Source organism: Macrotis lagotis, chromosome X (genome assembly GCF_037893015.1).
Source record: "Macrotis lagotis isolate mMagLag1 chromosome X, bilby.v1.9.chrom.fasta, whole genome shotgun sequence".
Taxonomy (NCBI): domain Eukaryota; kingdom Metazoa; phylum Chordata; class Mammalia; order Peramelemorphia; family Peramelidae; genus Macrotis; species Macrotis lagotis.
In genome coordinates this window covers 358,421,037-358,438,063 of record NC_133666.1, presented here as the reverse complement: position 1 = coordinate 358,438,063, position 17,027 = coordinate 358,421,037, and the positions used below count along the sequence as shown (strand labels likewise).

At 31.4% G+C, this 17,027-nt stretch overlaps 1 pseudogene; it reads right to left on the bottom strand.

Annotated features, from left to right (window-relative positions):
• Positions 1-8,827: 8,827 nt before the first annotated feature.
• Positions 8,828-9,304, bottom strand: LOC141502300 (transcription factor BTF3 homolog 4 pseudogene; annotated as a pseudogene).
• Between the last annotated feature and the right edge of the window lie 7,723 nt (positions 9,305-17,027).

Genomic DNA, 17,027 nt, shown 5'->3' with positions numbered 1-17,027 from the left:
TGGTCTTTGCTTAATTTTTGTCATTCTATTTTACATATTCCCTACCAGCTTTTGCCAAATAGTGAGTTCTTGTACTAGCACTAGTCTCTGGGTTTTAGTGAGTAGTAGAATAATGTAGTTATTTACTACTCAGTCTTGTTAATCTTATCTATTCACTGATCCATCACTGTTTCTTAGTCAATATCAAAGAGTTTTGATAACTCCTGCTTTATAATAGAGTTTCAGATCTGGTATGTCTATAGCACCTTCTTTGGTATTTTTAAATTCCCATTAAATTTTTGATCTTTTATTCTGCCAGATAAATTGTGAAGTGATTTTTGGATATTTTGATTGGTTTTCCATTAAGTAAGTAGTTTAATTAGGTAAAATTGGCAATAGCTTTTCAGTTGCTTAGATCTGACTTTATTTGTGTGAAAAGTGTATTGTTATTGTGTTCAAGTAGTTTCTGGGTTTATCTTGGGATGTTGATTCCCAAGTATTTTATGCTGTCTATAATTACTTTAAAAGGAATTTCTCTTTCTATCTCTTGATGCTATATTTTGTTGTTCTTTTATAAAATTGCTGAGTGTTTATGTGGGAATATTCAATATTCTTCAACTTTGCTATCTTTGTTAACTGTTTCATCTAGATTTTTTTGTGGACTCTCTAGGATTCTCCAAGTATATCATTTGCAATGATTGATAGTTGCGTTTCTTTTTGTCTATCCCTTTCTTTTTCTTCTCTTATTGCTAAAATTAATATTTCTACTACAATATTAAATAATAGTGGTAATAATGGGCATCCTTGTTTCACTCATATTCATAATGTGAAGGTGTCTAACCTATCCCCATTGGATATGACACTTACTGATGATTTTATATAGAGAGTCCTGTTGCTGTATTTTGTCAAGTATTTTTTCCAACATCTATTGAGATAATCATAGTACTTCTGACAGTTTTGTTATTGATAGTTTATTATGCTGATAGTTTTCCTATTATTTAAACAGCTGGGAATTCCTGGTATAAATCCCACCTGATAATGGTATATTATCCTAATGATAACTTGCTGATATATTTCTGCTAATATTTTATTTAAATGTTTAGAATCAACATTCAAAATTTGATCAATAATTTTCCCTTTCTATTTTTGTTCTTCCTGATTGTATTAGCACCATATTTGTGTCATAAAAGGAATTTTGTATGATTCCTTCTTCGCTAAATTTCCAAATAGTTTATATTGTATTGGAATGAATTGTTCTTTAAATGTTAAGTAGAATTCATTTGTGAATCCAACTAAATGGCTTGTTCTATTGTTTTTATGAAATGGTATTAGTTAAGTATTTTATGTCCTTTTCTGCTACACTGGGTAATTTATATTTTTGTAAATATCCATCCATTGTACATCTATTGTCAAATTTATTGTCATATAGATGGAAAAAAATAATTCCAATTATTACTTTAATTTCCTCTTCATTGATGTTGAAATCATCCTTATAATTTTTGATGCTGATAATTTCTTTTTTGATACTGGTAATTTTTTTTCAATCAGAATAAGCAAAGGTTTATTTTTTTCATAAAACCAACTCAATTTTATTTGCTAAATCAAGTTTTCTTATTTTTAATTTTATTTATCTCCCCTATGATTTTCAGGATTTCTAAATGGATTTTTAATTTGCTCTTTTTTCTATATTTTTAGCTGAATTCCTTATTAATTCATCTCTTTTTCCTGATTTATTCATGCGTATATTTAGAGGTATAAACTTACCCTAAGGACTGCTTTGGTTGCATCCCATGAGTTTTGGTATGATGTCTTTCATTGTCATCTCTTGGTTGAAATTATTGATTGCTTCTATGGCTTGTAGTTTGAACCACTCATTATTTGGGATTGGGTTATTTAGTTTCAAATAAATTTTAATTTCTCTTTTTGTGGCCCTTTGTTACATATAATTTTTATTGCATCATGATCTGAAAAGCATGTTTATTTCTGCTTTTCTGCATTTGATTGTGATGTTTTAATACCCTAAAACATGATCAAGTTCTGTGAAGGTCCTATGAATCACTGCAAACAAATTTTTATATATCTATATATTACTTATTCATTCCATTTACTTTTATTCAGAGGTCTATAATATGTAACTTTTCTAAGATGTGTTCACTCCTTAAGTTCCTTCTTGTTTATTTTGTAGTTAGATTTTTCTGATTCTGAGAGTGAGAGTGAGATAGATAGATAGATAGATAGATAGAGAGAGAGAGAGAGAGAGAGAGAGAGAGAGAGAGAGAGAGGTGCTGAGGTCCCCTAATATAATAAAGCTATATTGTTTATTTCTTCCTGTAACTCACTTATCTTCTCTAAGAATATGAATGCTATAAAACTTGGTGCATGTATATTTAGTGTTACTTCATTCTTTATGGTTCCTTTTAGCAAGATGCAGTTTCTCTATCTCTTTTAAACAGGTCTGTTTTTGCTTTTGCTTTGTCTGAGATCAAGATTGCTACACTTGCCTTTTAAATTAAGCTGAAGTGTAATATATTTTGCTCTGGCTTGTTACCTTTATATACCTCTCTGCTTTATGTGTTTTTCTTTAAAAAAAATCATATTGCAGGATTTTTTTTCATCCACGGTGCTATCCAATTCCATTTTAATTTGGAGTTCATCACATTCCTATTCACAATTATGATAACTACCATTGTATTTCCTCCTATCCTTTTCTCCTTCATAATTTTTTCCTCTCCTTTCACCTTCTCTCCTAATCAGTATTTTGCTTTTGACCACCACCTTCGTCAATCTGCCCTCTTCTGTATCAATTCCCCTTTTTTCTTTCTTCTTCCCCTTCCTGCTTCCCTATAGGATATGATAAATTTCAAAACCCAATTAGGAGTGTATGTTATTCACTCTTTGAGTCAGATCTGTTGAAAGAAAAATTCAGTAAATGATCATATCTTCTTGTCAGTTCCTCTACTATAAAAGGTTCTTTAGATCTCTTCATATTATGTGATTTATCCTCTTCTGCCTCCTCCTCCTAGTGTAATACTTTTTCTTGTTTTATTTTTTAAATATCATCACTTCATAATCAATGTATACCCATACCCTGGCTCTAAGTTTACTCCTTTCAACTATCCTAATATACAATTCTCAAAACTTATAAGTATAATCAGTCATAATCAGATTATATCCTCTTTGCGGCAGGATTTTCAAAGGCTTAATTTTGTAATTTGTCAAATGACGATGCAGGTTGTTGTAAGAATTAAAGAGATCACTTATATAAGTTTTAAGTAAAGCTTAATGTATTGTAGAAATACTAGTATTGTTCTTTTGAATTTCTACTTCTTCCTCTGAACCTTCATTTCATTATCCAGCCTATGGAATTAACTGTTTTGCAGATGGAGCAGAAAGCAAAGTAAGAAGTCTGAGTCTAAATCAGGAAAAAAATGAAAACATGTAATGATGGCAAATACAAATTATATAAATTTAAAATGACTTTTTAATAGCTTTTCTTAAGTCAGCCAAAGTAGTTTGAACAGGAATGTCCTGAAAACAACTAAGAAAAAACAGAAGATATTCTTATTCTTGGATGTCTTTCTATAGTGACAGTTGCCACTTTCTTATTAACTTACATACTTGGGGCATTTTACCCTATGTCCATCTAAAATCATTTTCTTATTCTGTCTTCTGCAATAAGGAGAAAAGCTAATTTTCAAACATTATCTGATAAACTTACTTGGACAATGAATTACTTTCTTTACCATGTTTGAGTCAAGTAAAATTTGATTTTGTCCATTTTACATAATTGTATGTCAATAATCTATATCTGATTGTTTACTATCTTAGGGAGGAAATGGAAGGAGAGTTAAAATTTTAAACAAAATGGTAAAAAAATTGAAAAGAAATCACTTTGTCTTATCTTATTTCTAATTTTTCCCCTATTTATGCTAGTATTTCTGCATCCTATGCACAACATCATGGAATCATAGAATTCATTGTGATTGTACAACTCATCTAGATTAACCCTTACCAAAAGCATGAGTCCCCTTTCCCAATATTTCTCCTAAAATTCCCTCGGTGATTACCTTTGTGAAGTAGAAGGTGTTAATTTAGAGAACTGAATTTGAATTTGAACATTAAGAAGAACTAATTTTGAATCTTGTCTTAAAGATTTCTTAATTCTGTACCCCTGGGCAAGTTAACTAGTCTGTCAATTTCAGTTTTATAAAATGGGAATGGTAACAGTGCCTATTTTATAGCATGTGATGAGATTTAAGTAACATAATTTATATAAAATGCTTGGTCATCTTCAATGCTTTACATAAATACTATCTAAAATAAATGAGAATCAACAAGTTAGTGAATGATTTACTATCAGTCTTTTTGTTAAACACACACACATACTATATATATAGATATATCTATCTATCTATCTATCTATCTATATGGACAGCTAGCTGGCACAGTGGATAGAGCACCTTCTCTGGAGGCCCGAGTACCTGAATTCAAATTTGGCCATAGACACTTAATAATTACCTTGTTATGTGAGTTTTGAGAAAGTCACTTAACCCCATTACCTTAAATTAATAAAAAAAATTATATATATAAATATATATATGTAAATATATTTTCCTGTGGCAATGAAATTAAATTTCAGAGTCAAAATAATGGATTTTGAACCTATCATTCAAATACCAACTTACTAACAATTTTGTTAAATTCAAAGACAAATTTGAGGCCCAACAGTGATTTTCTTTGTGCTTAATTAAAACATTTCTTGTCACCATTATGCAATGCAATGGTTTGAAATAGCTATGTGATTTTTTTAGTCAAGTAAAAAAAAAAAAGAACTGCATTACCTGACTAAAATTGTCAGTAACTTCAGTCCCATTTTTATGTATTGAATGTGAAGATTGTGTTATGCTTTTTTTAAAATTAATGGGTTTTTTACTTTTAAATGATAGTTTACTTTTTAAAATCTTTTGTTTATAGTCTCATTTTATGTATGAGTGAGATTTTTAAAATATGCCTTAGGTTTCCATAAATAGTAGGTGATAGATATAGAAATTGGATCTGTAATGAAACTTATTTTATCAATTCAACTTGACTCCTTTTTTGTAATTTAGTTTTATGTAATGTTTATACAATGGGAATTGAGCTGGCTTGTCCAGGGCCGATATATGGTTTACAGGTGGAAATTGAAGCCAAAGTCTTTCTGGTTCTAGGGCTGGTTCTAGCAAAATCGTATCATCCTAATCATCCTCATCATCCTCATTCTCATCATCTTCATTATCCTCATCCTCCTCATCCTCCTCCTCCTCCTCATCATCATAATCTCATAATTACAATCATCTCATCATCATAATTATCTCATCATCATCATCACTATCATCATCTATCTGTTTCTCTGTTCTCTCTGCCCATTTTTATGTATTTTTTACTATGTAGGTTTTCTGTTACTATTCTTGAAAAAACTAATGTCTTCATAAGTTATTTCTCTTAGCCAAACAGAGAATAATACTTCTACATTAATTTTAAAATAATTAGGCATAATGAAGCTTAATGTACCTTTCCCAAGTCTATTGGGATTTCACTATAACTAATGAAAAACAAAATATCTAGATAAATTGAAGATAGAATCAAAAATTATAATGATATTTATGTATTGCTTTAATGTTTACAAATGAACATGGGTTCATTTAATCCTCACACAAACATTACTAAGGCTCCCATTTTGTAGACATTAGACAATGATGAAGGAAATTAAGTGACTTAATCATTTTCATACAACTAATAGCTAAGTTTCTGAAGTGTGATTTCACTGTAGATTTTTCCTAATTCCAAGATCAGAACAGTTATGTCAGATTGCCTTACAGGTAATCAAGATAATAAAATAATATCCTGGCTTACAATATTTTTATAGATTTATGTCTTCTTACATCATTTATATTCATTTTTGAAAGATTGAATATTGGAAATAATAAAAAACTCAAAATCTAAAACAGTGTTCCCATAGAGTATATACATATGTATGTATGTATGTGTGCATGCATATGTTATGTGTAAGTATATATATAAATAGACATCTATATATTCATGTAAATTTACATATTTAGAAACATAAACACATTTTATACTATGTGAGAATAAGATTTTATTTCTTTTAACTAAACTCATTCTTATTTCCCATGCTAATAAAAAGTGATTCACTAGAATATTCATCCAATGAACAGTTTAATGACTTTGCCTCAATCAGGATTAATGATTAGGTTTCATTGTTCTCCCCATATTGAGTTCAACTTGGGAAAAGCAGATTTCCCTGGTAGACTTAATAACTTATTTAAACTAGCTTAGACTAAAATAGATCTCTCATTGGTTTCTGAGGAAGTAGAATGTCTTTTCTTCAAAACACTTACTATTTATCCTCTAAATGGTCCCAATCTACTATTTGTAGTCTTTGTAGAAAATGAGGCAGCTGTCATCACTTTGTTTTATCCCTTTATATGGAATCAGTCCTATTTTGTCAGCTCCACTAATCTCCACTTCACTATCTTAAGGTTTTGTCTTGCTTTTCTTTATTAGGATGAACTTTATCCAAAGGATTTCTTTGATTTCATATGAAAATTGATAAAATCTAGTTTTGTACCATTCACTGACAAAGTATTTTCCACCAAAAGGCAAAGTGTTCATTAGTATTATTACCTTCTAACTGCCATAGCTTCTACAATGAAGGGTTTTAGGGTTACAATAAAGAGGAATGCTATGTACTCATTTCCACTTATAATATTTATTTAGAATTTAAAATATTTTAATTAAATTTTGTGTTCCTTATATGACATTTTCCTTGATATTAGGTTTGTTGCCTTCCCCTATTTTTTCAGATCAGAAGGGTTTTTTTTGGGGGGGGGGGTTGGTCTTCTTATTGTTATTCTCATCTCTAGAAAATTTCCTTACCTGAAACATCAGATGGGGAAGCTTCCTCAACTAGATCAAGACTTTATATAATTTAAAATTTGAGAATTAGATTTCAAAGTCTAAGAGAGTTATTAGGCATTTGTCCAATACTATACATTATGTGTCAGAGACAGAGGGGGGTAAAATTAACATTTTAAAAATTTATTTACTTTCAGTGATCTTGCCTTGGGTTAAGGAAAATAAAACATGCAGAGAACCAAATAACTATTTTTTATATATTTTTGCAAGGCAAATGGGGTTAAGTGACTTGCCCAAGGCCATATAACTAGGTAATTATTGTCTAAGGGTGGATTTGAACTCAGGTATTCCTGATTCCAGGGACTGTATTCTACCCACTGTACCACCTAGCTACCCCCAAACATTTAACTTTTAAGGAAAGGGTTAGATTTGACTTGTTGCAGAGCCAATTTATTCTGTAATGCTGCAATGTAATTATGTGTATTCTTCTGCAATTTCTGCTATATTTTAAAATGGTGAGACATGCATTTAATTGAAAATTAATTTTGCCTGAAGCTTTACTTTTGACCTTTAGCTTTTCCTTTAGATTACTCAGATTTATTTTGTGTACAACTAGCTAAATTATTATGGAGCAAGTAGATTTTTAAAAAAAATAATTTGCTGGTTTCTCATCACTAAAATAAAAGACATTTATTTTCTGATACTTTTCAGAAACTTCAAGTACCATTTTTCCTTGAAAAAGAAATCATTATAAGAAGAAATATTCTATTCTCAAATATGTCATAGATACATGAAATCAGAAGGGTTTTGGCATCCTATTAAAGAGGAAAATTTTATTAATGTTTAGAAATGATGATAAACTGAATTATAAAGTTTCTTTATATAAGAGAGATTACCAGTCATATGAAAACTTTATAAATTTCATTTTCTTGGATGACTTAGAACCTATTTTCCTTTAAAGTAATTTTTAAATCTTAATTTTTGTGCTAATTTTTTATATAAAAGCATTTAGATTGGTTAATCTGGAAGAGAACCTTTGCAGCTGTATGATTGATTGATTTCTGTACCATTTTTCTCCAAGGAAGTTCAATGTGATATCCAGTTCTAAAACTTTAAAGGTTTATACTTACTTAGAAAATCCCATTAAAAGAAAAATTTTTTTAAAGATTTATTAGATAATGTAGTGTGTTCATATAAAAATAATTGCCAAAAAAGTACAATGTATCAGAATAGAGAATGTTTGAACTTCAAATCAATTCAATCTTCAATTAAAAAAATGGTCACAAAAACATACATTGATTTTCCTTTTGTCTAAAACAATTGGCAGTTTTGGTCACATGTCTTTAATTTCCTATTTATCTTTCCTTATATTTGTAAACAGAGATTATGAAGCCTGTAACAAAAAATATTTTAAGATTATTATGAATCTAAGAATACACCAGTTATAATCTGGTTTAAAGAGCATAGAATTTGAAATCTGGATCCTGGGAAACAATCTTAAGTCTACCGTGAACTTCCTCTGTCAATTTGCTCAATCCATATCACCTTTCCATGAAAGGTAAAAGGATTTGTTCTTTAGTCTCTTCTTGCTCTACTCCAATTAGATAATCTTTGAGGAAAAAAAAAGAACAAGCATCCAACAATAATGTTCATTTCCTTCCCCTCCTATAAATCAAATCATATTTTAAATATATGGAAGCTGCTTTAAAAAAAGCAGAATCTTCCAATGAATGTATGCATAGATGATCATCCTTTAATTATTTTGTGTCAAATCCATGCATTTATATAGTGCTATTTTATGGAACTTTGATTTGCATATGAACAAATTTATACAATCACCTCATTCTGTTTTAAAGTCAAATATTTATATTACTGAGTCACCTGCTCTTTTCTCCAGTTTAATCTATACTGGCATCCAGGAATCATACAGACTCTAGTTTGCTTCATTTTTTAATGCTTCATCAAAATTTTCTATGAGAAGCGGCACATCTTCACCTTTCTGGTCAGTGTTGTCAGGCTTGGGGGTTTTGCTATTGAACATTTGTGGGAACTGTTCAGCTAACTTCCTAAGACTCATTAAATTGTCAGCATCAAGCTGGCTTCATCTTCTAGGAATCATCTCTATGATTGGTTTTGCTTCTTGTATAGTTAGTGATAGCAAAAGTGTTGGCAGAGAGGGAAGCTTGAACTTTGGGATTGTTAGAATAGAATGAAGAACCTTCCCATCATCTTTAATCAAGTTCTCCTCCTTGATACCAGCAAGATTATACAGACAATTTTTTGAGAGAACTTTGAAGTTTCTTAGAATATTCTATGGCCATTCTTTGAACCACTTCTTTGTGCCCACTGTGTCTTTGCCTCCTATCTGGACCTGAACCTGAAACTTGGTTAATTATTTTTTTTGCTTCATGATTTTGGTGGATCTGGAACCAAGGTGGGGACTTCCTCCAATAGCTATTTCCACAACAGGATGGCTATCCTGGCAAAGACAGATAAAGCAATTACTTTATCTTTAACAAGAAACTATATTCTCTGTAGACATTAATAACATCTTTGTGAGATGACCAACCCTGATGGAAGCAGCTTCTCTCAGCTGTTCAGAGAGCTAGGACAATCATGTTAGATGGGCTATGAGCAATGTTATCCCTATCCAGAGGAAGAAAAACACAAAAAATTCTTTGGAATCTGAGGAATAGTACATTCCCTTTTTTTTAAAAAAAATCTTTTATGTATTTCTTTTCCTTAATCCTAATTCCTCATATCAAAAATGACTAATTGGGAAATATGCTCAACACAAATGTGCAAGTACAATATTAATCTGACTATTCACAGCTGAGAGGAGGGAGTGGGAAGGGAAGGAGGAAAGAAATTTTTTAACATAGCAATATGCATAGGCATATTATGAATGTTAAAAAACTTTCATAACATGTATTTGGAAAAGTAAAACATCAATTAAAATAAAAATAAAAATAAAAAAGCTATACTTTTTAAAAATTTCCTTATTTTAAAAATCAACATGATTATTTTAAGCCATTCTTGGACTTTAACACTTATAATTCATTTTATAACATAAGTTATAAACTGTTCATTACATTCTCAAAATTAGACTTTTTTCTCAGTCAATTTACCTTTTATTTTTGTCAAAGACAGAGAAAGGCATAGACAGCATACTTATCAAATCTGGAGATAACAACAATTTGGGAGGAATAGAAATTAGATTTTTTATTTGAATAAGTGAATATTCATAATGATTAGTAGTTAAATTTCACACACACACATAAACAAATCTGTACATATTTAAGGTTCAAAAATGCTATTAAAATACCTACTACTTTGCCAGCTAAGTGGCACAGTGGATAGAACACCAGCCCTGGAGTCAGGAGTACCTGAATTCCATTCAAGCAATGCCAGTCTTTCAGAATTTATTCAATATTTTCTATAATTTCCATTTTATGGCAATTTTACTGGACAGTTCTTTGTGATAATATTGCCATTCCTTCTTGACATTAGCATTCCTTTTGTTTTATAGACTGAAAGAAGATGGTAGGGAAATCTTACCAAGAAAGACTTCATTATTCTTTCCAATTTCAGAACTGGTAAAAGATGTGAACACAGCCTTAGAGAGGTAAAGAACATTCAATTTCAGATTTTTATTTTGCATGAATTTTGATGATGCTGTTTATTCACTTCCCAACTTCCCTATCACTGTCCGAAGTGCTACTAACTGCTACATGTGTAGTTTTACAATCTGGAACTTAATTTGAACACATCTCATTTGTCAACTTCTCAATAACTCAATGTTGCAACAGTCCATGAATTTGAACTTTGTCACTTCTATAATCCAAACCTACAACACCTTACACTTGGATGGCTGGCAACTCACTGTGGCACTAGATTTCACAATTAAATTTCTTCTTATTTTTATATGTCATGATAATACCAAGAATCCATAAAAATTCTCATGTACCCTTTTTGCATAGTCCTTCTTGGATAGACCCTCATTGCATTTTGTGTATAAGATTATATGAGACTAATAAGTAATAACTGATAGTTGGGAGAGTCTTCCAATGATAGAAATAAAAATTAGTCCAGTTGTATAGAATGTTATTACTAAATGCTTTAATTTGGATCCAGGAAGGACAATTTATATTCAAATTCAAGGACTAGAAACTCATATAAGGTTCAAAGGTAAAATTGATACTTTTATAATCACCTATCTGTACCATGAATTTTGCAATAAGCAAATGCTTCAGTTAGAATTTAGGACTTATGGCAGGAGAGTAGAATTAAAAACTGACCTTGAAACATTGAAAATAATAGCCAATAAATTCAAATAATGGTTTAGTAGAAGAAATAAAACAAGTCATGTGAAATGTCACATGCATTATTGAGCTACTCCCCCCACCATGTTTGATAGAACATAGTTATTAGTTTAATAGATTTCTTGTCTTTTTCTCAAGATTGAAGACAGATGTATTGTGTATGAACACTATTTAGGGTTGGATGTGGAACTTTCTACATTGTGAGCCATATCCACCTATTAATTCTACTCCATTCATTCTATTTACATAAAATGACAATTTTTCTCTTTCAGACTAATTTCATTTTTCTCTTCCAAGAACTATTCTTCTTATGTTTTGTAGTTTGACTTTTAGTTTACTTTGCTCTATATTCTGTTTCTTTTACTGGTCAAAAAGGGACTCATGGTTAGCTAATTAAGTTAACCGAAAATACTTATAGGGGCTTCACATAGCAGGAAGAAAACTCAGTAGTTCAGGAGAACAAAAAAGTTTGGGGGGGAGTTCCAGATGTAGGAGTACCTTAGAGACCTTATAGGTATGTAGAAAGAAACAGGACAAGGGAAATGAGTCCAGGGGGAGTAATTATACTCTTTTCTTCACATTGTTTAGGTAATAAGATTGTTAATTTAGAAATTTTAGGAAGATTAAATTTCCTGTTTTCAGTACTAGTAGGGTCTTTTGAACATCAGAAGTTGTTTGTTCACCTCTTCATAAGGAATTATATAAAAAATGTGAAAATTCCTAATTAAACAAAAGGTGAAAAAGTTTTCCAATACCCAAGAACAAATTAACTGCTTGTTCACACGTTTTCTCTACATTGCTCTATAAATTCTCTACTTTATTATAAAGATTCTTTCTGTACAATCTCTTCATTTATTGTATATTTATAAGACTGTGCCCCAGATTTTCCAAAAGATTTTTTAGTATTTAGATTATCCCATATAATGATTAGTGAATATACTTTGTAAAAGCTAATTAAGTCTGTCTGATAATCAGTGGAAGCATGTTGGAGAAAGATTATTAAGTAAAAGGAGAAGAAAAATTGACTCCTTCAAGTGTGACCATTTAAACATTGAAGGGTGAAATACTTAACTCTCCTCTTAAGACCCAATTAGAGAAATGGGAGTCCCCTTTATAGTATCAGAAGGAGTGCTGTGGTAGGAGCCATGAATTCTACTGTTTTATAAGATCATGAAAAAAGAACTCACTTAACAACTGGTTCATGCCTGTAGGAACTTTACTTAAAGTTAAGACTTCCTTTCCCCACTATTTCCTTTAATATAGCTTTAAATATTGACTTTTCTCCTTGACTTTATTTTTTTTTTATTTTTCTTTAAAGCAGTAGGGTTAAATGACTTGTCCAAGGTCACACAGCTAGGCAATTATTAAGTGCTTGAGGCTGCACTTGAACTCAGGTCCTCCTCACTGTAGGACCAGTGCTCTATCCACTCTGCCACCTAACTGCCCCAAAGTTAGCCTTTCTACATATAAGTTTGATATAATCACCTCTAGACTTCTAATGAATACTGCTCCCATAAGGTCCCCACATTTCTATTATCTTCAATATTTCTGTTTTTGCTGATTCCGTATCTGATGTCTACAAATATATCATTATGCCCCCCTTTTAAAATTTTCATGTGAGTATATCATTCCTTTTAATGCTTGCTTGATATTTCTCCTTTTAGTGACTAAACTCCTTAAGAAAGTAATTTCTTTAAAGTATCTCTACTTTCTTCTAAACCATCTGTAATCTGGTGGCTAACTGAAATTGCCCTACCCAAATTTACCAGTTATCTCTTAATTAATAAATCTAATAACATTTCTCATCCCTGGGGCAGCTAGCTAGTGCAGTGGTTAGAGTACTGGCCCTGAAGTCAGGAGGACCTGAATTCAAATGTGGCTTCAGACACTTAATAATTGCCTAGCTGGATGACCTTGGACAAGTCATTTAATCCCATGGCCTTGTTAAAATAATAAATAAAAACATTTCTCATCCCCTATTTTACATGAATTCTTTTTGACATTGTCACATTTTCCTTGTGGATATTTCTAGATTTTTTTTTCCCCAGATTTTCCTGAAATCACTGGTTTTTTTTCTTCTATCTGTCTGACCACGCCTAAATATTTTCTGATGCTTCTTCATCTTTACCATTCTCACTGAATCAGTTCCCTATGGTTCAATCCTAGTCCCTCTGCCCTTTTTTTTATCTGTATATTCTTGTTAACCTCATCAGCTCTGAAGTGTGCATCATCTTTGTGCGAATAAAACTGAAATCAACATCTTTCTGTCTGTTCTCGTTCTCTCTCTCTCTCTCTCTCTCTCTCTCTCTCTCTCTCTCTCTCGCTCTCTCTCTCTCTATCTCTCCACATATCAATTGGATGAATTATAGTCATCTCAACATCAAAATGTTTTGGTTTGTTTTGCTTGATTAGATATTGTTGATGCAAGGACATTTTAAATTATTTTTCAAAGTAGGAAATGGAAAGAGAAAATCAAGACATTAATTTACATAAAATAAAATTTAAACAAATTGTATTGTGCACATCAGAACATATTTTCTTTTTACCCTAAACTCTTCTTCTGAAATTCCTATTATTCTTGAGAGAATTAATTTTCTATAAGTTACTCAGATGCATAAATTCATTGTAATAATATATTCCTCAAGATCAGAAACCCCACAGAAACAAGCCATTGACAAATAATGTTTCTTTTTAATGTCTTTCAAACATATTTCCTGTGCTACATTAACACAACCACAACTCTAGTTTGAGTCCTGCCTTAACATTTAATAATCTTCAGGTTGGTCTCACTTCCTCAAGTATATTCCCACTTCCATTCATACCACCCTCAGCTGCCTAAATTATTTTCTAAAGCATGGATCTGACTTCACTCTTTTTCTCAATGAACTCCAATATTACCACCAATATAAATACAACCATTTGTCATTTAAGGCCAGACCAGTCCTCTGCATACATATCCAGTGTTCTCATAGCTTGTTTTCCTTAACACACAAAACCCAAATCAGTTTATACTTTCTTTGTAACACAATACCCTTTACCCCCTTCGCTGTTCTTTTGTGTTGAAAGTCTCCCAAATTAGGAATTCTCTTTTCCTCTAACTCTTAGATTCCTCTCTTTTTAAAGACTCACCTCTTTCCTGGTCTCCACTAGCTACAAATTCCTTTCCATCAAAGAATATCCTGTATCGACTTTGCATATAAATATCTCTTCCACCATCATTCAGTTTCTTCAAGTCAAATACTATCCTATCTTCCTTTGTACTTTTATCTCTTAAAACTGTGCCAGTAATAAATTGCTATTGATTGACAACCAATGTATATTTCGAACCAAATGCTATTTTAAACAAAAATTTACCATGCCTTTATACTCTTCTCTAACCTTTAAAGATTGAGCTTCAAAAGATGTTTGAACATATTTTACAAAACTAGATTTTTAGAAATAATTCAGCAACTTTAACTACAAGAGAAGGAATTTAATAAGGCAAAAAGAATTTTAGAAGAATTAGATATGATAAACTATTGGAGAAAATTGATTGGGGTAGAAAGAAGTTCACCTTGTTCTCTGTAGTACATGGCAACTGAACAAAAATTGGCCACATATTAGGGCATTAAAAACCTCGCAGTCAAATACAGAATGGCAGAAATATTAAATGCATCCTTTTCAGGTCATGATGAAATTAAAATTACAAGTAATACAGGAAAACAGAAAGAAAAACTAAAAATTATTGCCAAATAAATAACCTAATTTTACAGAATAAATGGATCAAGTAAACAAATCATAGAAATAATCAGTGATTTCACTGGACAATTGCAATGATGAGACATCATGCCAAAACTTACTGGATGGACTGAAGAGTGAAAGCAGTAAATAAGGCAAATTCTATATCTCTAAAAGAATAGTGAAAGAAGAGATCAATGAATTGGGCATACAGCTAAAAAAGCTAGGAAAAAAAGTTAAAATTCCCCAATTAAATGCCAAATTAGAAATTCTGAAATCTAAAAGAGAAAATAATACAATTGAAACTAAGAAAACTATTGAACTAAAAATTAAAACTAATAGTTGAAGTTATGAAAAACATAAAAGATAAACATTTGTTTAATTTCATTAAAAATAAAGAAAACCAAATTACCAGTATCAAAAATGTGAATTTACCACCAAAGAGAAGGAAATTAAAGTGATAAATCAGAGCTATTTTGCCCAACTGTATGCCAACATATCTGACAATATAAAATGGAATGAATAGATATTTACAAAAAAAGATAAACTACCCAGATTAACAGAAAAAGAAATAAAATACATAAATAACCCCATTTCAGAAAAAAAGAAATTGAACAAACCATTAGTGAACTTCTGAAGGGTGAAGAGTTAAAGAGAGAAGACTATAGGTCTGAGTGGAGTTCCACCCAGCTTTTTATGTCTTACCTCTCTTCCAGAGGGCAAAAGTTGAACTGCCTTCCCCTTACTGTATCTGGAATTAGGTAGAAGGTGAAGCCTAAGGAGATCAGGAAACAAATTTTACATTAAACAATGAATCTATACTACATAAAGAATGGGGATCTCCACCCAAGTTGACAAGATTAACAGCCTTTAAGATTATAAATTCTGTTTCTGTTACATTCATAGTTTCTCTACATCTTTTCCATTTACATCTCAAGAGTAGGTGGTAGTCAATTTACATCTTCCCAGATTTCTTTCTGTAACATTCATAACTCTCTTCATCTTTCCCCTGCATGGATGGCATTTAAGTAGTCCAATATTTATTTTATTATTTCTTCTTGAATCTATTTTCTAGATCAATCATTTTTCCAATGATAAATTTCATTTTTTCATTTTTTTTTACTTTTTTGGATTTTGTTTATCTTCTATTGATATCTCATAAAGTCATTAGTTCCCCCCCATTCCCCTTATACAATTCTAAATTTTGGGGGAGTGATTTTTTTTTACTGAGCTTTTGTACTTCCTTTTCCATTTTTTTCCCTTTTTAGGGATTTATTTTCCATGTTAATTTTTTGTTTATCTTTTTTTCATGATTCTCTTGCATTACTCTCATTTCTTTTACTTCTCCAGTGGTTTTTAATATCCATTTTAACCTCTTCTAGGAATTCTTTTTGCATCTGATATTATATTTGCCTGATTTTTGATGCTTTACATGTAGCCATTTTGACACTCTTTTCCTTTTCTAATTTTATCCCTTTACAATTCCTATCACCATAGTAACTTCCTAATGTCAAGCTCTTTTTTTCTGTATTTTGTGCTGGGGGTTAGTCTTACAGATACATTTTTATTGAATTTTCACTGGATTTTAAAGGTTAGCTTGGTTTTTCAGGAGTAGATTTCCCTTTTTGCTTCTACTTGGGATGGGACCTCTCTGCTTGTTTCCATGGTTGGAAGGTTAAAAGATTATGTCCTGAAACAAGACCTGACACTTGGAGCTTCCAGTGGTTTAGGTGAAAGATCGCCCTTCTGGCTGCTGGCCCTAAAGAAGGGTTCATGTTGCTGATCTTCCTAGCAGGGCTTCTTGGTTACTAGGAAAACTAGGTCTCTCTCCTAGAAAGTCCTAGGGCTGGGGTCTCATTGTTTGCTAGCTCCAAGATGGGCTTTTTTCTATGGTCACAAATGAGCTCAAGGCCTTGCTGGAGGCTTGTTCTGGGCTAGGGACACAGGGGTGGGACTTTGTTCTGCTACACAGACTGCTCATTTGCCTAAGGGGAATTCTGGTTTGTAGGAGTTTGGGGACTTAACTGCTGAATTGTTTCAGGTTTGGAGTCTTGCTGCAGGAACCCTGCTGTAAGGCTAGCTGTTGTTACACTC